This window comes from Dermacentor albipictus, chromosome 8 (genome assembly GCF_038994185.2).
Source record: "Dermacentor albipictus isolate Rhodes 1998 colony chromosome 8, USDA_Dalb.pri_finalv2, whole genome shotgun sequence".
Lineage (NCBI taxonomy): Eukaryota > Metazoa > Arthropoda > Arachnida > Ixodida > Ixodidae > Dermacentor > Dermacentor albipictus.
In genome coordinates this window covers 95,705,365-95,727,302 of record NC_091828.1, presented here as the reverse complement: position 1 = coordinate 95,727,302, position 21,938 = coordinate 95,705,365, and the positions used below count along the sequence as shown (strand labels likewise).

Below are 21,938 nucleotides of genomic sequence, written 5' to 3'. Positions count from 1 at the left end.
CAGACAACTAAACAACCCAGAACATTACCGCAAACTAGATAACGATCTGACATTGTCCTATACAGTGACAATTACCAACAGGCTGAAATCACTTTTGGCTGATGAATTGATAACACCATCAGAATACAAATTTCTTAAACCAAGCAACAAAACTGCGGGACGTTTTTACCTCCTTCCGAAAATTGATAAAATTCCATCCGCTGAACTATACACTGCTATTATCCCAGGCCGTCCGATAGTATCAAACAACAACACCCCGACAGAGAGCATCTCCACATTCCTTAACCACTACCTTGGTAACTTGCCGAAAACACTTCCGTCATTTGTACAAGATACGCCCCACCTGCTGAGAATTGTAGAAGACATTAATACTAAAGGCACACTACCCCACAACACAATTCTCGCAACACTAGACGTCACGGCGCTGTACACCAACATTCCAATCCCTGATGGTTTACCTTCGATAAAACAAACGCTGTCTAAACACAGTGCACAGCACTCTACTGAAGTTTACCTGTCTCTCCTTGAATTAGTTCTCACACATAACTACTTCGAATTTGAAGAGAGTTACTACCTACAGATACATGGTACAAGCATGGGTACGCCTTTTGCACCAACCTACGCGAACATATTTATGGGGATTCTAGAAACAGATTTCCTATCGCGCTGCACTACCAAGCCCCACACATACCTACGATACATAGACGACATACTCATAATCTGGGGACATGGCCAAGACAGTCTAGATAAATATGTATCCTTTCTAAATTCTGTTCACCCAACAATAAAATTCACATCAGAATCCTCAACTGAGCGCATAAACTTTCTGGACACAACAATATACATTGACAATGGTGAACTAAAGACAACGCTGTATAGGAAACCTTTCGACAAACAACAGTACCTAGAATATACCAGCCACCATCCCAGACATTGCAAACAAGGCATCTTTAAAGGCCAAGCCACACGACTACGTCGCATTTGCGTTGAAAACCAAGACTACATAGATAGACTCGATCACCTTAAAGAAACGCTATCAAACAGGAACCACCCAAACAGTGACCTTCAAACAGCTTACATCGCTGCAACCAAACTTGATCGAGCCGAGGTCCTCAAGCCCCGCCCGAAGATCACAAGAACAACAACGCCTCTTCTTACTACTAAATTCTCAAACGCACTCCCAAACGTGAATAACATCCTAAGTAAATACTACCCGATTCTCACCAGCAACCAGAAACTTAAGAAGATTTTTCCCGACCCTCCCAGAGTAGCCTACAGACGCAACACTAATTTTAAAGATGTTCTTGTGCACGCCAAATTACAGAAAAAGAAGAAGTTGGGAACCAATCCCTGTGGTCGCCCCAGGTGCTCTACATGCAAACACATTCAATCCACTACTACAGTAAAAAGTACAGCGTCGAATTACACACACAAGGTAACTTCGGCTTTCACCTGCACATCAAGCAATGTAGTCTACTGTCTAGAATGCGCCGCTTGTAGCAAACAATACATAGGTGAGACCGGACAACAAATCAATACAAGACTCAATGGTCACCGCGCGGACACACAACACAATTTACCCAAAGCAGTAGCCAGCCACTTTAATGAACATGGTCATATGTTTGACAAAGCAAGGCTCTATATACTACAAACAAATTTCCGTTCCCCTCGCGAAAGGAAGTACACGGAATCATACCTCATACACAAGTTTAATTGCCTACACCCGACAGGAATTAATTTGGCATGCGGCAACTTAGAATCTTTAAAAGCTGTAACTTAAATCTGAAACTCTCATATCATCAACCAATACACAAAACACATTAGGCCACCAGCCAACTTTAATTCTTAACCTCACCTACTCTTTCATTCCGGAGGAAAAAAAAGGGGAGGGAGGGAGAAAGGGAAAGGAAAAAAAAATTTCCTGCCTACTACTCAATTTAATGTACTCTTTCTGGATTTTACGTCTATACCAAGTGTACGATCCCCTTCTTCCATGTACACTTGCCCGCGCCCGCTTCTGCACGCGTCACCCTCCTGTTTGCTATACCGATTTCGCCCCCCCCTTCCCCCTGCCCCCCCTTTTTTTTAGTCTTTTTTTTTTGAAACCCCCTCGACAACACATTCCGAAGTCAATATGCCTTTTTCGGCGCCTCAAGCCAGAGTATCGCCTTCTGGATGCCGCCGTAACGACACCTACGTTAAGCGCGTGGGGCAGTGCCCCTTGAAAGACCATGCCGCTGCCTTTCAGTCACCCCACACATTGCAGCGCAGACTCCTCGTCGCCACCTTAACTATTTCAAAATTACTCGACCTGTTGCTTGACCGGCCGTTCTAATGCCTCAAAAACATGCCGCCAACGACTTCCCCTGAATACCTCCTAACCTTTCGCATCCCCAACACGCTCCCAAGCCCCCGTATTTCTTAAAGATTTCATTTTTCTCTTTCTTTTTCTTTCACCCCCCCCCCCCCCCTTAGTTGTGTCTGTGTCTTGGTACGGCCCTGGCTCCCCCCTGCTTTTTTTCCTTTTTTTCCCTTTTTTCTGCTTCCATTTCTTTTCTTTCCTCCCCGCGTGCCCACTCTCACGCTCTTGTCCCTTCGTCTTGAGAATGAGGCTCACAGACGTCGGACGACAGCGCCTGTTCCCTCTTGTAATCTCTTTAAAACCAGCCGCCAGCGACAACACCCGCACGTGACGTCACTGCACTAACCCTTTAAAACTAACACGCCGAGGATGACGAGGCCGCCTTTGACAAAGATAGGTCCACCTATCGAAACGTTGGCCAGCCTGTCTGAGGTACTTCAACCCTGTTTAAAAAAGTTTATACCGCAGTGTGCCATTCCATCTGCCAGCCCCTTTCTTGTTTTTGGTCTTTAAAAAGTTATTACTCGAATTTTCGAGAACGACAGCCCGCAAACAGGTGTCATGAAAAAGAAACCCGACAGCACGTGGCGTGAAATAATGGAAGTGCTAAACAATAACAGTAGACCGGTCAACGCGAGAAACTGCCCTTCTACCAGGAAGCTCGCCTTCGTGCATAGCGTTCGTCGCCGGCGTTTCTCGGTAAGCTTTAAGTGCACATAAACTACAGTTGCCCGGAAGCCTGAGAAGCCGTCAGGGACCTTCGAATGTTATCGTCGTTCCACTTTTAGAGGCGAACCTTAAGCATCCTCGAACTTTTCATCCCACAGGATAATTAGGGAGCACGGCCATGTGCCAGGGTTAACTAGCGGCTCACAGAGCCCAAAATCTAAACCGTTAATATACCGCCTGCCAGTTAGCTTGTCTTCTCCGTAACAAAAGTATAATAGATTACCTATAACCTGTATGTATTAACGCGATTACCTATTACTTGCCTGCCTTAAAGTTCACTGGCCTGCGAGGTTGAACGGCATTTCTGAATTTCTTGTGTTTGGTCTACTCGAGTTTCTTGTCACCCGTCGTGGTTGCTCAGTGACCATGGTGTTGGGTTGCTGAGCTCGAGGTCGCGAGATCGAATTCCGGCCACGGCGGCAGTATTTCGGTGGGGGCGAAATGTGAAAGCACCCGTGTACTTAGATTAAGGTGCTCGTTAAAGAACCCCAGGTGGTCGAAATTTCCAGAGTCCTCCACTACGGCGTGCCTCTTAATGAGAAAGTGGTTTTGGCACGTAAAACCCCATAATCTAATCTCTCGAGGTTCTTGCCACTGGGTCTCTGCCCGTTCTTGTTCATTCATCCACCATGAGTATATGCCGCTGGCACGAGGAGTACAGAATGCTCAAATGCGTTCACCCATTAAATGTACTAGTCATGTCATTCTGATATACACTTGCACCATCTTTCGCTGACAGGCATCACCCCGCTTTACTAGAGACAGCATTAACACCGATGCCTTACCGCGCGCAGACGCTCGATTTGACGAAAACCAGATTTGTTCATAAAGGAGATAAAACGCCTTTCGTGTGGCTATAGGTTTTGTGGCGACTTGTTTGGTTCCGAGCACAAGTAATTCAAAATACTTAGCAAGTATCGAATTACGGACATATTGGTGCGTCATAGAAACACACTTAAGAATATGATGCTTGGCTCAAGTTTCTTTCATTTTCGTTGCCTCTACAGGATTAAGCACTAAACATTAACGCAAAGAATGCAAAGGCAGGGTTGCCAGGACAACACATCGCTTCCTGTTTTCCTGTGTGGATGTGTGCGCGCCTACTTGTGCGTGTATCTGTCTTTGCGCCGTCCGTGCAAACACGATCCGTTGTCACAAGGCATTCTTCAGCAAGTTTACCTTTGGGACCTCAGTGTTGGTCAGCATGGCACCAAATCGCCGGTGCAGCAGCCTGTAGAAAGTGCAGAATCCCGGTGCTTCTGGCCGCTGCCCGGGCACACGCCAGTACGGCAGGAGGTACCCGGGGGAAAGGTATGCCCTTTGGCTGCGTGCAGTCTGGCAGCTAGTGGAAAGTAAAAAGGAAGAAAACATACTTCATTAGCAGACTTCGAGCTCTGAACTACACTGTTTGCGACAGCAGCAGGACCGTTCAAGAGCAGTTTCCCCATTGCAATGCCATCGTCGCCGTCACCGTCGTCCACTACAGTGGGACTGTTGGACTGCCCGAAACCCTGCAATACACACGGCTCATTGCCTGAACGTAGAGCCTCTCAGTCCGGGTCTGTGATGGATAATGGAAGAGGCCCAGTCTTGCCAGCTGGGACCCCGCAAGTATATCCGCAGACAACCACAACTCTCAAGAGTCTTCGTGAAGCTAAGAGATCCGCGCAAGTTGCCAAGCGTCGAAACTGCGCGATGGGTTATAGTGTCAAGCGCCCTATAGAGCTCCTAAATGCGCACGCATTACTTCGCGTGCACGAGCGAGGATCCTAGTCCTTTTCTTTACGGCGAGGTTGGAGCGTAAAATGAGGGGTGACTCAATGTCATGATACTGAATATGGCGTAACGGGGTCATTAAAAAAAGTAATAAACATCTGCAAGAATGGTTTCATATTTCGGGTGACGCACCGTAAGGGAAAGGCAAGATGCAGGGAAAGAAAATGCGCCTTTACTCCAGCCGGTGGAAATGGTTGTGCATCGAACCTGTTGCCTACATAAGACAAACAGAGCCGACATTAGAGAAGCACCTCCACCACACGTGACGTCAGACCCCAAAACGCTGGCATTTCCTTTTCCCTCTGCCGTTGTATGCCGTTGTATTTTTCTAGAACATCGATTGCATTATTGTAATTACTTCATAACCGCATCGCTGTATGGCGCGGTGTCCTTAGTTTACGAGGTGTTCGAACTAAGGCTCCAAAAGAAGGGCTACGAAAAACGACGCCATGCGTCGCCGTTAGACGTCCTCTGCACCAATATTTCCCAAAGCTCAATTGTATTTTTTTTAGTGGCGCGTATCCCATTGCAGCAGTAGTTGGAAATCTGCAGGACTCGTAATTGTCTCTTTTTTATAGGGGCCTTTAAGTAAGCCTTAAGCAGAGGACGCATTCATGTAGTTGGTGGTTAACGTAAATTCCAAACGTGCCCCCCCCCCCTCCCGAGAGTTTCGGTACGCCAAGGGTGCAAATAACGCCTCACGTGGAGACGGTGGCTTTAAACCTTCCGCATTGACCGCTGCAAGACTTAGGCCTGGCGAAACATATTGACCACCTTCGAATTCAGACAAACACCTCACCGTTGTTCAATTTAGGGAGCATCCGCCACCAATATGTGGATCGTTAAAAATGGTTAACGCCTTCAGAAATTATGCGTCACGCCTCGGTTGCTGCTAGAAATCTCTGCAGCAGCGGCAACGTCTACTCGCCTGTAGCCTTCTGCGCCCGAAGGATTGCGCCACGTCGTTATGGAAGCCACGCTTGGTGCACTCAGCACTGCCACTCATTTTCCTGAAGGTGGCTTCAAGAGCCCTCTTTCTTTGCCTCCAATTATCCACGTAGTGCTCTGGAGACACCTGCGAGCAAGGCAAACGTTCAGGTCTTGTGCTGACATCGCATAATTCCTTTGGTCGCCTACACAAGAGTCCACACGTACTTCGGTGAAAAGGCTGCCGAGTCTATCGCCACTTTCCAGAGGTTAACCATCGTCCACGTTCTGTACTCGGAAGGTAAGACCACGTACACGGGAGCACGGCTGTAAAGCTATAGCTAACCGACGCTGTTATCCCATCAGGTACTATACACTAGACTAACTATACCGCGGCGGTGACTCAATGGCTATGACGTTCTGCTTCTGAGGTCGAGGTGAGCGGTTAAATTCCATGCGGCGGCGGGAGCAATTCAATGGGAGGATATCCAAAAACGCTCACGCACTTAAGATGCAGGTGCAATGGCTGTTAACCCTAAATTATACAAATTACTCCGTAGTCCATCAACTTTGGCATCCAACAACGTAACCAAATGCCTATGGCCTTCCGCTGCTGAGCCCTTAGTTGCGGTTTCGATCCCTCAACGGCTGCCGCATTCGGCTGAGGGCGGAGTGTAAAAAACGCTAGTGTGCCGTACTTTAGGTGCATGTTTGTCCCAAGTTTGTCCGGATTATTCCGTTATCCCAAGTGGGGGGGGGGGGGGTACCTCATAATAGGATTGTGGCTTTGCCACGTGAAACACCATTTCTTTCCGTCTTTGGCACCCGGCCATAGCCCGTATGTGGCTTTGAGAAGCTAAACTGCACGATTTCGTTTTCACCATTCATTACAGTAGTGGCCTCGCAAGCACCAAGAAATGCTGACCTGATGCAACTGTTTATTTTCCGCGCAATGCGTTTATCTATAGAAAATTGTTGTAAATTTCACGCAAGACGACCACATTTTAGGAACAGGCATTCGGAAGCACTATCTCTGCTCCTTCGAGTGGAGGATCCCACTGAATCAAGAGTTCAACGTGGTGTGTAAACTATGAAGACTGCGATAGGAACCGTGAATGCGATCCCGTTGTTAGCCACAGCAAGTTATTTAAAGCCATCGTGTTAAAATCTCACCTTCCTCAATGCCATTCATTAGACAACAATTTTTGGAGATTCCTATGCAACATACTAGCTCGAGAAACGTGTTTATCAAGCTAGTTTTTTGTCTATCTCGCAACTATCTTGTATATCATAAGAAGCCAACAAACAAAGACACACAGGGCAACACAGTAGAAATTTCTTGTACTTACTAATTGAAATAAAGAAATTATAACTTCATGAAACTGAAAGTGGATGAGAAACTTTGCCGCTGGTATGGAACGATCCCAGGTCTTCGCATTACGAGTGTAATGCTCTACTAATTGGGCTACCTGTAATTTTTCTGTGTTGTCCTCGGTATGTGTGTGTGTTGGCTTCTTGCGATATGATTCATAAAAATCTGGCCCCTCGAATAACCCCGCTACTTCTCGAACATTCCTGCATAGTCATTCTAACACAGCTAAAGCTTGTCGACTAAAGATTTCCACGCAAACTCTGAAAATTGGATCTCACACCCTAAGAATCACAGAAGGTGGAAATACTAGGGACTTTCGTTACTAGTACTAAACATCCCACGAAACTTCAAGTGTGTAGAGCTGCGGACTTGTCGGTATGACATTGAAACGCGCATTATCCTTGTTTGTGCGATCTTTTTTTCTGTCCTTGTCTGTGGGCCTTCCCCGTAAACACTGCTGTCTGTATTTGCAGAAACCTCTCACATAACAACTCATCGCAAGAGAAATTTCGAACAATCTTTCATGCTGTACGTACTAGTAAAATCAGCAAGCCAATTTCAAGGAGCACTTGCGAATGCAAAGCACATTGAATTAGGCGACAGCTGCTACAGCGAATAACAAGGACCGCTCCGTTTTTGTTTTCTTACCGTCTCTACTCTGCGCGTACAGGAATGTTTTATTGGGAACAAGGTGAAACTAGGGCATCACTGTTAGCCACGCGTACCTTGTGGTGTATTTGGTACCAACGAGGCGGTGGTGGACACTGCTGAAGAATTGTTGCAGGCCACGAATGGCGGCATGTCCAGTTGGTGCAGGTCCAGCTGGCATGGCCCCTGGTGTCACGTCCAGGAGCGGAACATCCTTCGTTTCACCGCATCCTGTCAAAAGAGAAACGAAACTTATTAAGCCTATCTTGATCAATCCTGCACTGAGGCGTTTGCTTCTGCGAAGGCAACACGATGTCATGGTTGGCTTCTACATCATCGTAATGACAATACTGCTAGCTACACACCTACTGTCGTGTTCGTCCATAATGCCAAAGGGGGTCTCCAATTCAGCGTACAACCATTTCGAAAGTTTGAGAGTTCGAATCCTTGCAGCACTGATGGACGGTTATATATATATATATATATATATATATATATATATATATATATATATATATATATATATATATATATATATATATATATATATATATATATATATATATATAGATATATGGACCACTTGCCGAATGGACCACTTGCCCAGCGACCCAACTTGTCTGCGCGCGCACGTGCAAGCATGCGCAAGTTGCGTACTGGCATGGCTGCAGCAGCTAGCAGCCGAAAAGCGGGGAGTCTTAAATAATGGGACGACGATGAGTGCATTGAGCTAAGGGCGCTGAGCTGCAGATATGGTGAAGACATTTTGTTAAACGTTAAAGACAGCTTCGCTCAAGACCGATATGTGTGGCATGCGCCAATTTCTCAAATGCGAATGCTTTTCTTTTTTGAGGAACATGTCTGCTGTTGTCCTCAGAGCCTCATGTGTCATTCGTGAAAACGCCCAACTTTTCACAACCAAACTTCATTTCATGCAATACTCACCAAGGTGAAATCGAGTACGTCCGCGTGTCTCAGTGCTGCGAAATAAGAGATCGAGAAAGAGCCCAGTGCGACAACATCAGTGACCACAGCTAAGACCCCAACTTCCTGTGCATGTGTGCGTTCCCCAAGTGATGTTTGGGTTGCGACGTTACAGACAGCTTACCGAAAAGAGAGAAACAGATCAAACGTGAACTGGGCGAAGTTCCGAATGATATATATATATATATATATATATATATATATAAATATACATATATATATATTGTACTCACATACATTTAAGCCGGCAGTAATAGGAGAGCGCATTTCGTGATCAGAAAGAAAATATGCTAGAAATAAAATATGGTGTTTATTCTCTCAAAGATTAGCCCAGTGGATTATTCGCCCAGTGGTTTTTGATGGGTCGCATAGTGGTGAGCTCAGAATAATATTTAACACGTGAGGCCGTTTAAAGTGCAAGCACCAATTTCCTAAGCTGCTGTCGCTTCAAATTTACAGGGCTAAAAAAAAGCGTATTTGAAAAAAGCACCACATGAGTAGGCGTATGGCTTCCGTTACATTAGTGCCCACAAAAGCAGCAATGAATAAAACGGGGGATGCTGCAATAACAAATGTGACTGCGGTTGCAGCGGCCAAATTTGGTTGGTAAATATTTCGATTGTATGGACATTCCAAGCGAAGTTTCAGGGTTTATAGCATCGCTGGTTTTAAACATGAGCGAGCAGAGAGGTATGGTTAAGAGATGAGAAAGAGGAGTTAGAAACGATAGAGTAGATCAAGTGAAAGAGCGTACAAATAGAAACCCCGTGCTCTTACCTGTGCTTGGTGGTTCCTCAGTTACAGGTGACCCCGACGTGAATTTAAGTATTGGGGCCAGAGCCAACGCATACGTCGCTCCAGGCGTCATCTGGTGCGCTCCATGGCTGCTGGAATTCGGCATCCTCCCGTGATCCATTGCTCCGCTCGACGATAAGGTCTGAAATAGTCCCTGCGAATACAGACAAAACGATAAGGCACGAATAGGTGCCCAGCTGAAGAACGACGCCGAGTTCTTATAATAATATTTGGGGTTTTACGTGCCAAAACCACTTTCTGATTATGAGGCACGCCGTAGTGGAGGACTCCGGAAATTTTGACCACCTGGGGTTCTTTAACGTGCACCTAAATCTAAGCACACGGGTGTATTCGCATTTCGCCCCCATCGAAATGCGGCCGCCGTGGCCGCGGGATTCGATCCCGCAACCTCGTGCTCAGCAGCCCAACACCATTGCCACTGAGCAGCCACGGCGGGTCCTCAGCAAGATGGTACGTCCACTTGGCTGTGTGGCTCGGTCGCTTGTACGCTCAAACGCGCAGCTACCGTCTCGGGTGACCGTCTAAACGTCCACGCGGAGGACAAACATGCGCGTCGATCTTATGACAGCGGGCCAACGCCAACCACCATGTTGGAAACGCTCCCAAAGCGTCCATTTAATAACCACCGTAATAAATAAATCATTTGTTTTATCGACGTCCGAAGACTGCGTCGGTATTATAAAAAAAATATCACAAGGGCAAGAGCTACGTTGCCGTCAGGCATGATGGTATTGCAACACAGTGCCCGACGTGGCCGTTATAGGTCATCTGCAGCAAAATTTCTAGAAAGCTGCATTAGTTTTATTTGAGTGGCTTATGCCCTATAAAGCAATAAGAGAAAATCTCCAAGGCTGGTAATTGTTAATTTTTTTTTTGACGGCAGCCTTTAAGTAGGGCTTAAGCAAACGACGCGGTAATGTGGTTGGCGGATGTGACGTTCTAACCATGGGCCTTATTTTCAGCACCATGCGGACGCCGCACAGTCAACATGCGGAGTTGGGGTGGTTCTAAACATTCCTTTGCCTGAGTTGTCAGATTTAGGAGTGGCGAAAAATATGCGACACCTTCTCACTCTGGTGAACATACCGCAACACTGTCGTTCCTAATACTAACAATGGATCTAGTAATTTTGGATATTCAGAAAGGTTAAGGCTATTAGGGAATATGCGTCACGCCTCAGCTGCTGTTAGGAAACTCTGCAGCGTCTGTAGCAGCGTCTCACCTGTAGAGCGACGTGTCTGAAGAATTGCTCTACGTCGTCACGGAAGCAACACTTGGGCGCTTTCAGCGCGGCTCATCTTCCTGACGGAGGCGTCAAGAGCAATCTTCATTTTGTGCCAATTGTCCGTGTTCTTCTTTCGGAGACCCTGCAAGCAATGCAAACGTTCAGCTCGTGTATTCGCCTCAGATACTTCCTTTGGTCGCCTACAGAGAGAAGATTTATTTAGCTCATAAGGCCGCCGAGTCTACGGGCAGATTCTCGAAGTCACCTGTGGTCCACCGTCCGTACTCGGAACCTAAGACCACAAGTGTCGAGGATTCGTGCAAAGCTATACCTAACTGACGCTGTTGCCCCGTCAGTTAGTATACTAAACAATACCGCCGCGGTGACTGAACGGTTATGACGTTCTGTTGCTGATCTCAAGGTCTCTGGTTCAGTTCGGTGCGGGGCCAGCCGCATTGTTGCCGGAGGAAATACAAAATTGGCTATTAACCTTAATAAACCTTATTAACCTTATTAACCTTGTTAAATTCATTGGAAACTGAATAGACGCCTATCTCTCCTTTTATTAGGCTCAGTGTGTATTCCTTTTTTTTTGTTTTGCTCTGGTATACACTGACGCCATGAAGGCTTAACCAATTTTCTCCGCTTGTCAATAACTTATTATTTATATATGTGAATTTTAAGGCTGAATTAAATGTGTCATTTCATACAATTCGCTTTCTGTAATACAATTTATTGCAGCATTCTATTGTTGATTTTTCTACCCGTATGCATTTCTGTTATGCAATGTTCACTAATGTTCACTTTTTTTCCTCGTTTATCCATTACTGTATGTTTGTGTTCTCTTTATTGTGCACAGTGCCATATTCGTAGGGGGTACAGACCCCGTCAAGCCGAATTCATTTCGCTTTTTGTCTGTACTCCTGTCACCTGTACACGTATAGATGCCAATAAACTTGAATTGAAAAATGGCATTAATTACTCCGGTGCCATTAACTTCGACGTCTATCCATGGTAACCCAGTGGCTACGGCGTTGCGCTGTTGAAGCTATTGGGTGCGGGTTCGATGCCCGCTGCGACGACCGCATTCGGATGAGGGCAGAATGTAAAAGCACTCCTGTGTCATGGTTTAGGTGTATGCAAAGAAACGCAGGTGGTTACGAATCCCAGGTGATTAAGAACTCCAGATGGTCAAAAAAATTGGCAGCCCCCCCCCTTCCGGCGCCTTGTCTTGTCTTAATGAACATTGATCTGCAAATTTACGCGAAATATTTTTCGCCATTGCAATGTGGATTACGTGTGTAGCGAATAGCCTCAGGACTGGCGCTAAGCGGACGCCGCTATAGCGTCGATCGATGAAAAGTTCAGAATAAACCATTTTGATGATAGTAAAGGTTGTTTACCCGCGATGTACTTTGGCTAGGCTAATGGCGGCGTAGCCGCTTTTCTTTTTTAGGTTTAAACACCGTGCACGGGTTCAGCCTACATGTCTTATGTTGTGGAAAGTGTAGTAGCTGGTGTGAGGCAACCAGCCTAATCAGTGGACTACAGTATGCGCAGCTAATACTTGTGTTTTATTTGAACCACGACAGGTACCGCCATTTTTAGGGCAAGTACGCAATGAGGAAAGGCGCACTTACGGATTAGAAAAACCGTGAATTACAACATATCCACCAAGCGTTTTCTATGTAACACTTATTTAATGAATGCTTAAGTAAGGCGTTGATTACTATAGGTTTATATATCCTAATCTTCTCTTCTATTTCATAGCAAAATATGTTCCCATAACCTCTACTCTACTGCCCTCATGGTTTTCAAGGAACCAATGTGACTATTCCTACAGGTGAAGATCCAAATCGAATACGCCAACATGCAAAACAGAAATTAGCCTTTTCTCGCAAATGGGCACCAATTTCATTAAGACAATTTCGGCAGATGGATTCCCAATTACATCAGATATGAACTCGACATGCAATGATCAGTCATAATTAGGCAGGCGCTTAGGAACGAGACTTATGTACTAATAAACGTTATTCACTTTCTATAATTCTGGCATAAGTACTCAGGATAAGCATAGTAAAAAAATATTTTGCGAAAAGTTTTCAGCAATAGGGGGAAAGCACCAGGCAGACAGATGGAATTAATGGCCTTAACCCCCAAGTCTCGCATATCATTCTTTGAAATTTTCAGAGACAGCTGTAGCGTTTTCTTTTTGTTTATCATATGCGTACGTTTCTTCTGCTTTCCATAATCTGCGTGATACGACTGCAGCGGCATAGTTGCACATTCATCTGACTATGGTTTAAGGAAAAAGAACGCGAGGCGCTTGCCAAGCTTCTTTCTCCTTCTTCGCGCCTGCTCTAAACCCACAAATGATGCTTTCCACCTGTCACTCGCAGTTGGACAAATACAGTCAGCCAGAAACTGCGCACTTAATAACGAAATCTACTGTTGTAGATAATGTCAGCCTATAGACGATGATATAGTAAAGGCAAGACTTGCCAACCTCTTTCGTTTAAAAGAATGTTGAATTAAACCGAATCCATCAGAAAGGACAGCGGCCTAGGCAACTTCCATAGGGCCGTTGCACCGGATAGAGTACATCGTTGTCTGAATTATTACACATAAACGACCTTGCAAAGGCCAAGAGACTCTTGTCGGTGTATTTTACATGGAACATTTCTCAGTAAATAGCCCAATCTTGAGGACAGAGGCACCTTAGCCTTCTTACGTGCATTGAATGCGAAAGCATTCTGACTTCCGCGCCACGCTTTTGACTCACTCACGTGCTCAAATTGGGCGAAGTCAATTTCGAGGATGGGCCACAGAAATTTTGGGAGTGAGCGAAGTCGATATTTTGGAGGGGGGCAGCTCGGTTTTCAACATGGGTCGACTCGGTTTTCGAATTGGGCAACGTCAGTCTAGGGAGTGGGCTACTGAACATTTGGAGGTGGGCGTAGTCATTATGGAATTCGGCCAGGTCGGTTTTGAACGTGGGTTAACTCAATTTTTGAATTGGGCAAATAATTCTTTCTGTGTGCGACCCGGCATCCGTCCGAAGCTATGACAGTTCACCGTGGGATCTCGCAGAGCGAGCCGCAGCAGATCCAAAGCCAGGTACGTGACGCCATTGCTTCGTCACGTGCACAGGAGCGTGGTCACGTGGGATTTGGTACCATCCGATGTTAACGCTGGATGGACACCGGATATTCCGCTTCATGGGATATATAAGGATTTCGCATTAAGAGCTCGTGCTACCGCATCCGAGAGGGAGCTTTGCTTTCCGGTAAGGGCCGATTTACGCTCGAGCCGCCCATCGCCGCAAGCCGCACCGCATGCTTGCGGTCGCGCGAAAAATTGAACGTATCCGGCACTTGTGCACAAACTACGATTTACACTGTGTGCACAGTGTATACCTTACACATTGTAAACCAAAATTTGTGCACAAGTGTTTGATACGTGCAATCTATCGCGTGACCGCACGCGTGCGCTGCGGTTTGCGGCGATGGGCGGCTCGAGCGTTAATCGGCCCTAAGCCTTCTGATATGACACTACAAATATGAATTGCGCATTTGGAGGTTTGGTTGCTCCTCTCGTTGGGCCTGATTTACGTGTCCCTTACGAATCCATCCTGTCACCGTCGCAGCATCGGCGTTCTTCTACTCTACCCCTCCCCCTTCTCCCTATTCTCGCGGCACACGAGCCAAGCGGTCATGCGTTCCGTCCAAACCCTCCTCATTCACATCCTCTCCTGTTACGGCAGATACCGATGTGCGCTTCCTCCTCCTTTCCACTCGCCTGGGCGGTAGAGAAGGGCTAACGGTGGCACAGTCACTTCGTTGACCTCTGCGCTCCCTTGTTTTCTATAAGGCTTCCGCATAGAGTAGTTTGTCCGGCACAAAAAACAGGGTAGCCTTCTTAGAGAAGACTACCAAGATTAGACACATTTCTCTTTAAGACCATTGCAAGTTTTTTTTTCTGTTATAGGGAGCCTAATATGGCCATGACCCCAGAAGTGTGGATACCAAAACGACTGCTGTCTGCTGCTCCTGCCGAGGATTCAGCATAACAGTTGACGGTGCTAGTGGCACGCCACCTACGAGCTCATTGATCCACGAGGTTTGCAATACTAAAGCAACGCTTTACTGTGCATTATATATGCACGATGCGCGCGGCGAGTTGCTGGAAACGGAGCTGCAACTATGGCACCGGGAAAAATTTCTAACGCATTTAAATAAATACACAAGTACACATGTTTTGTGCATAAACAACGAAATGATGCATTCCTCGCATGCTTTATTTCTGCTTTCAATTTTTATTGGCGGCATATGATTCCTTATAAAGTTTACCACGATAGAATGTGATCCTCTATAGTGTAACCCTATACGAATGCAATAGCGCACACGTGCTACAACAAGTACAGGCAAGGAAACATGCTTGTCATCGTGTGTCTGATCAAGTGCAGACTGGAACTTTCGGAAGTTGTGCACGGGCACGACTCCTGCGTCCTGTTGCGGTTTCAGCCAGGCATGACGTAAATCGTGATTGGTACAAATGTAGATCGCGCTACAGATGAAAATTCTGAACTGCTAGCAGAACACTGGCTTGAGCGAGTGGGTAGCGTTTCGTGATGACTGGCTTTTACCCACCAACTATACAAAACGAAGCAAGGAGACTGTTGCGCTTGTGTTCATGGAGACTCCCGTTTTGGTTCTCTAATTGCTGCACAAAAGCCGACCCTGTAGGAGGAGAACGGCAGTCGAAAAACACGAATCCTCGAGTTTTTGACGTGTTAATATATGCTACGAATATACTGACTGAGTACTCTTGATCCTACAAGACAGGATGATAGATTTCGCTTCCGTCCTTTCATGCTACAAGTTTCTAGCACCGCAGTCACTACTATTGTTTACTGCTTGCGACTATCACGGTGCACTAGAAGTGACCTGAACTTGCACGTTGTGGCCTAGAGTTATGTTCTCAGATGCTTCGATGTGTGCCCGTTAAGAAAAATCGCTGTGAGAGATTCATGTGTGGTCACTTTTGGCTCGTTGGTCAAGACGAAGTTGCTGTCCCCTAATATTGACGCCTCTTTTGAAGGGAATATGTACGTTTACAGGAGGCACTTGGCTCGGTCACGAACCAAAGCACACTCACCTGCATTGGTTTGCAGAGTACACCAGGCATGATGTCCACGAGGTAAGTCGACTGGTTCTTGACACCACCCTGGGCGTTATCGACGTGGTCATTTGTAAGGATGGCATTGGGTGCCATCATATAGAGAGGAAAAGAATAAACAAAAATACAGTTAACACGTATCATAAGGTCCGGTATGGTTAGAGTAAAGAAGGAGTAACATGCAAAGTACACGCGAACATTAAAACAACCACATAACTAAAGAAACCAGTATCCCCATGACATATGCATGCACTGTCAGGGACACTCCAATGCCCTGAGCGTTACTGCTAGCCAACTTTTACATACACCTCTTCAAGCTCACCAAATATTACCAAGTGGACCTTATTGCACCACAAGCACTTTTCAAAAAAGGGCCCCAATTCCTCCCAGAACGTTCTACCAGAAAACGTTCTTCCTCTCACTAGACTTTCGTTAGCACCACAACACTCAACAGATAGAAAGTGAGTTTGCAGTTGTACTTGTCCGTGTTTTTCCACCCAAACTCGTCATACTCTCTCCCAAAGCCAAAGAAAACAATGATGCGATTACTTGGATTCAAATTCCTACCCATGTGGCAGCGCGTAGTGAGGACCTGTACCTGACAGCGGCGCTGTCAGGCAATATCGCGCTGTATCTTCAAAGGGATCTGAAGACTGCTCATACTTTTGTGCGCGTTGTATTGTCGCCACTCTTGCGTTGAAGAGATAAGACCACACGAAGATCACTTCGCTCGCTGGTGCTGCCGCGTTTGCTCGCACCAGCGGCCGGCGTTTGACAGCGAGTGTTCACGCTTATCGATTGTGATGTGTTCATGTTTGCTTGAGCGCTGACATCATGCTCGTTAATTCAGATAGCAAGCGAACGCTCACAATTATATGCGGACGACAAAACACTTCATGTAGCTGTGCAGTAATTTGATATCGCAAACGATGCTAAACTGCGGCTTCTTTTAGCCAAATGAAACCTATGCTGCCTTAACTGCTTGCTATTTAACTGCTGCTATTTTCCAGTCGTTTCGCCAGTATACTGAACCGGATTGCGATGGCAGCGCTTGTGATTTCATGCGTGGACTATATGTGGGGTGCAGCTTTCTCCTATACATCGTTATTTACACATTATTAATGTGAACACTATTATTAACATTTTCAGGGTCTTCTTAGTGAAGGGTATATAGCTTCCAAGATTCTGCATTTTCATATTTTTTTATGGTGAGCACGTCACTTGCGATCTGCAGTCACCATGATAATCATTTTGTTATGATGATCACTGTAGTGATTGACAGGTGTTAGAACACTGGCCAATACCGCAAGAGGAATTTTCTCGATTGCGGCTGAATGATCGCGACCAGTGGACCGATCGCAATTCGCACTGCTTGAAAACACATGTTGCATATGATAAATGCTGTGCAGAAAAGACCAATCATGCAGACAATGAAACAATGCAGACCGCGTTAGGGACCGTAAATGCGATCCCGTTGTTAGTCACAGCAAGTTATTTAAAGCCATCGTGTTAAAACCTCTCCTACCGGAATACTATTCATTGGAGATTCCTATGCACCATACTGGCTCGAGAAACGTGTTTCTCGAGCTAATCTTTTGTCTATCTCCCAACATTTTTGTATATCATAAGAAGCCAACAAACAAAGATACTTAGGACAGCACAGGAAAAATTACTTGTACTTGCTAATCGAAATAATGAAATTATAATTTAATGAAATTGAAAGTGGATGAGAAAACTTGCCGCTGGTATGGAACGATCCCACGTCTTCGCATTACGCGTGTAATGCTCTAATTGAGCTGCCTGCGATTTTTCTGCGTTGTCCTCGGTTTGTGTGTCTTAGCTTCTTATGATATGATTAATAAAAATCTGGCCCTTCGGTTAACCCCCTTTCTTCTCGAACATTCCTGTATAGTCATTCTAACACAGCTAAAGCTTGTCGGCTGAAGATTCGCGCGCAAACTCTGAAAATTGGATCTCACACCCTAAGAATCACAGACGGTGGAAATACAAGGAACTTTCATTACTAGTAATAAATATCCCACGGAACTTCAACGGTGTAGAGCTGCGGATTTGTCGGTATGACATTGAAACGCGCATAAACCTTGTTGGTGCGATCTTTTTTCTGTACTTGTCTGTGGGTCTTCCCCGTAAAGACTGCTGTCTGCATTTGCAGAAACCTCTTACATAACAACTCATCCGAAGAGAAATTTCCAGCAATCTTTCATGCTGTACGTACTAGTAAAATCAGCTAGCCAATTTCAAAGAGAACTTGCGAATGCAAAGCACATTGAATTAGGCGACATCTGCTACAGCGAGTAACAAGGACCGCTCCATTTTTGTTTTCTTTCCGTCTCCTACTCTGCGCGTACAGGGATGTTGTATTAGAAACAAGGTAAAACTAGGGCATCACTGTTAACCACGCATACCTTGTGGTGCGTCGTTATTTGGTACCAACGAGGCGGTGGTGGACACTGCAGAAGAATTGTTGCAGGCCACGAATGGCGGCATGTCCAGTTGGTGCAGGTCCAGCTGGCATGGCCCCTGGTGTCACGTCCAGGAGCGGAACATCCTTCGTTTCACCGCATCCTGTCAAAAGAGAAACGAAACTCACCAAGCCTATCTTGATCAATCCTGCACTGAGGCGTTTGCTTCCGCGAAGGCAACACGATGTCATGGTTGCCTTCTACATCGTCGTAATGACAATACTGCTTGCTATACACATACTGTCGTGTTCGTCCATACTGCCAAAGGGGGTCTCCAATTCAGCGTACAATTTCGAAAGTTTGAGAGCTCGAATCCTTGCAGCCCTGATCGACGATTAAATATATATATATATATATATATATATATATATATATATATATATATATATATATATATATATATATATATATATATATATATATAATTTGCAGCCCAGTGCGACAACAGCAGCGACCACAGCTAAGACCCCAACTTCCTGTGCATGTGTGCCTTCCTCAAGTGATGTTTGGGTAGCGACGTTACAGACAGCTTACCGAAAAGAGAGAAACAGATCAAACGCGAACTGGGCGAAGGTCTGAGTGGTATATATATATATATATATATATATATATATATATATATATATATATATATATATATATATATATATAGTGTACTCGCATACATTTAAACCGGCAGTAATAGGAGAGCGCATTTCGTGATCAGAAAGAAAATATGCTAGAAATAAAATATGGTGTTTATTCTCTCAAAGATTAGCCCAGTGGATTATATACCTAGTGGTTGTTGATGGGTCCCATAGTGGTGAGCTCAGAATAATATTTTACACGTGAGGCCGTTTAAAGTGCAAGCACCAATCTCCTAAGCTGTTGTCGCTTGATATTTACCGGGCTAAAAAAGCGCACTTTGAAGAAACCACCACGTGAGTACGCGCATGCCTTCCGCTACATTAGTGCCCTCAAAAGCAGCAATGAATAAAACGGTGGATTCTGCAATAACAAAGGTGATTGCGGTTGCAACGGCTAAATTTGATTGGTAAATATTTCACTTATATGGACACTCCAAGCGAAGTTTCAGCGTAATTTATAGCGTCGCTGGTTTTAAACATGAGCGAGCAGAGAGGTATGGTTAAGAGATGAGGAAGAGGAGTTAGAGACTATAGAGTAGATCAAGTGAAGGAGCGTACAAATAAAAACCCCGTGCTCTTACCTGTGCTTGGTGGTTCCGCAGTTATTGGTGACCCCGACGTGAATTTAAGTATCGGCGTCAGAGCCACGGCATACGTCGCTTAAGGAGTCATTCGGTTCATCGCCTGGCTGCTGGAATTCTGCATCCTCCTGTCATCCAATGCGCCACTCGTCGCTTAGCTCTGAAATAGTCCCTGCGAATACAGACAAAGCGACAGCGCACGAATAGGGGCCCAGCTGAAGAACGACGCCGAATTCTTGTAACCGCGTCAGGAAGCTGCGCGAAATTGCTCAAGCTCGCGCGGAGGATTGGATTAGCTCGTCGCCAGCATTGCTGCTGGCCGCGAGAAAATCTGTGCAGGCAAAACAAAACGACAAGCCATGGCGACTTCGTCTATAGAACGCTGAGAGGTTTGAGCTGCTTTGCGCAAACGGAAAGGCATGCGTAAATGCTTAAAAAAGGCCAAATGGGGAAGGTATAGCAGTTTTTCGAATGTCGGCTGGCTCAGCGGGGATCCGGTGATAAGCACTCCGGAGATTGATTTTCTGGGACATCCAATCACCAGCTATGGCATCACTGCACTGCCTGACAATTATGGTTCAGGCCATCATCGGCTGGCCGCCACGAAAACCCACACGTAGCTTGCGATGTTTTCTCGGACTCGGCAATTTTTACCGCGATTTAATTCCTGCATGCTCCAAATTGGTGCAGCCTCTTGAAGCACTCCTTTCTATTTTGAAAGCTGAGACTACCGCACTTCCTTGGGATACGATCCTTGGTCAAGCTTTCGGCGCCGTTTAGACCGAACTTGCAGAAGCCGCCCTCCTGCATCACCCTCCACAGACCGCTCCCACTAGCCTTATGGCAGACGCTTCTTCGGAAGGCGTGGGAGCCCCACTTCATCAGTGGAATAATGCTGCACGGGCCCCCATCTCCTGCTTTTCCCACAAGTTATGCGGCACTGAACGCGGATACAGTGCTTTCGGACGGGAGCCCCTTACGGCCTACCTCGCAGTGAAGCATTTCAGGTTACTTCCTTGAATGGCAACGATTTGCAATTCTTACCCACCACAAACCCCTAGTTTCGGCTTTGCGTTTCTGCAGTGCCACCCATACTCCGCGAGAGCTGCGGCATCTTGCTTTTGTTTCCGGATTCACGACAGCCATACGCTACGTCAAAGTCAGCCTTACGAGGGCAGCGAATGCTCTCACTCATATTACCATCAACGCCAGGACAAGTTCTATCCGATTCGGCTTGTTTTCATTCACGGCGGCTAAAGCATCCGACGATGAACTTTCACGACTCCGACCTTCTGTGTCCCTCTGCTTGGAGCGAGTCAACGTTTCCGACCACGACGTCACACAGAGGTTCAACGTTTAACCTAACACTACCCGCATTTAGGTTCCTGCACTTCTTCGTCGTGCTGTTCTCAATGTTGTTACAGTACTCAATGTGCCATCCAAGCGTACATGCCACGCGCCACCTTATCACCGAACGTTACGTTCGGCCGCGCAAATGCGCTGATACACAAGACTGGGTACGCACTTGTACAGCGTTTCAATGCGTGTAGGTGCAATGACACACCGAGCCTCCATTGGGCAAATTCCTTCTCCCTGATGCTCGTTACCACACCATTCATTGGGAACACAGTTATACCGTGGTTATACATATTTGCTTACGTGTATGGGTAGGTACACACGGTAGCCTGAAGCAGCTCTAACATAACATTAACCGTTTTGGTTGCCATCATACAATGACCACTGGCTGTTGAGTCGGAACTTTTGACGTCTATAGCATCTCTTCTGGGCTTCGCGCGTATTCGCACAACTGCTTGCCATCCTGCATCCAGCGGCATCGTCGGGAGGCTGCATCGACAGGCCTCAAGCGGAGGATTGTGTATTGCACCTTCCCATCGTGCCCCTCGGCCTCCGGTCAGCACTCCGACGAGAACTCGCCTGCTCTGTGGCTGAGATGGTTTACGGCTGCACCCTCCGTTTGCCCGCTGACCTCATGAACCCCGTATTTGTGGCGCGAATGTTTCCGATTCATCTTCTTTCGTCCAGCATCTACGCATTTTCGTGCACAACTTGCGTCCATCGCCAACCTCTGCTCGCACGCATAAGCAGTAAATTTTTATACCCTCAAGGCTGCAAACATCTGCACACATTTTTGTCCGTCTTGATACGCCTCGTCGTTCTCTTCAGCACCGTTACGACGGTACTTTCCCTGTGAGAAAACGATATGAACGCCA

General features: G+C 46.1%; 1 protein-coding gene across 2 annotated transcripts in view; it reads right to left on the bottom strand.

The window, feature by feature from the left end:
• Window positions 1-21,938, bottom strand: part of LOC135912890 (uncharacterized) — a 125,946-nt gene that overhangs the window by 81,708 nt on the left and 22,300 nt on the right. For both annotated transcript variants that reach the window (XM_070523783.1, XM_065445469.1), the window contains 9 exons: window positions 19,708-19,879; window positions 18,444-18,603; window positions 15,997-16,065; window positions 10,837-10,981; window positions 9,576-9,747; window positions 8,760-8,794; window positions 7,892-8,045; window positions 5,796-5,942; window positions 4,271-4,433 (listed from right to left, as the gene is read on the bottom strand). The gene's annotated coding sequence lies outside the window, so the exon portion shown is untranslated. The remainder of the gene's footprint in view (window positions 1-4,270; window positions 4,434-5,795; window positions 5,943-7,891; window positions 8,046-8,759; window positions 8,795-9,575; window positions 9,748-10,836; window positions 10,982-15,996; window positions 16,066-18,443; window positions 18,604-19,707; window positions 19,880-21,938) is intronic.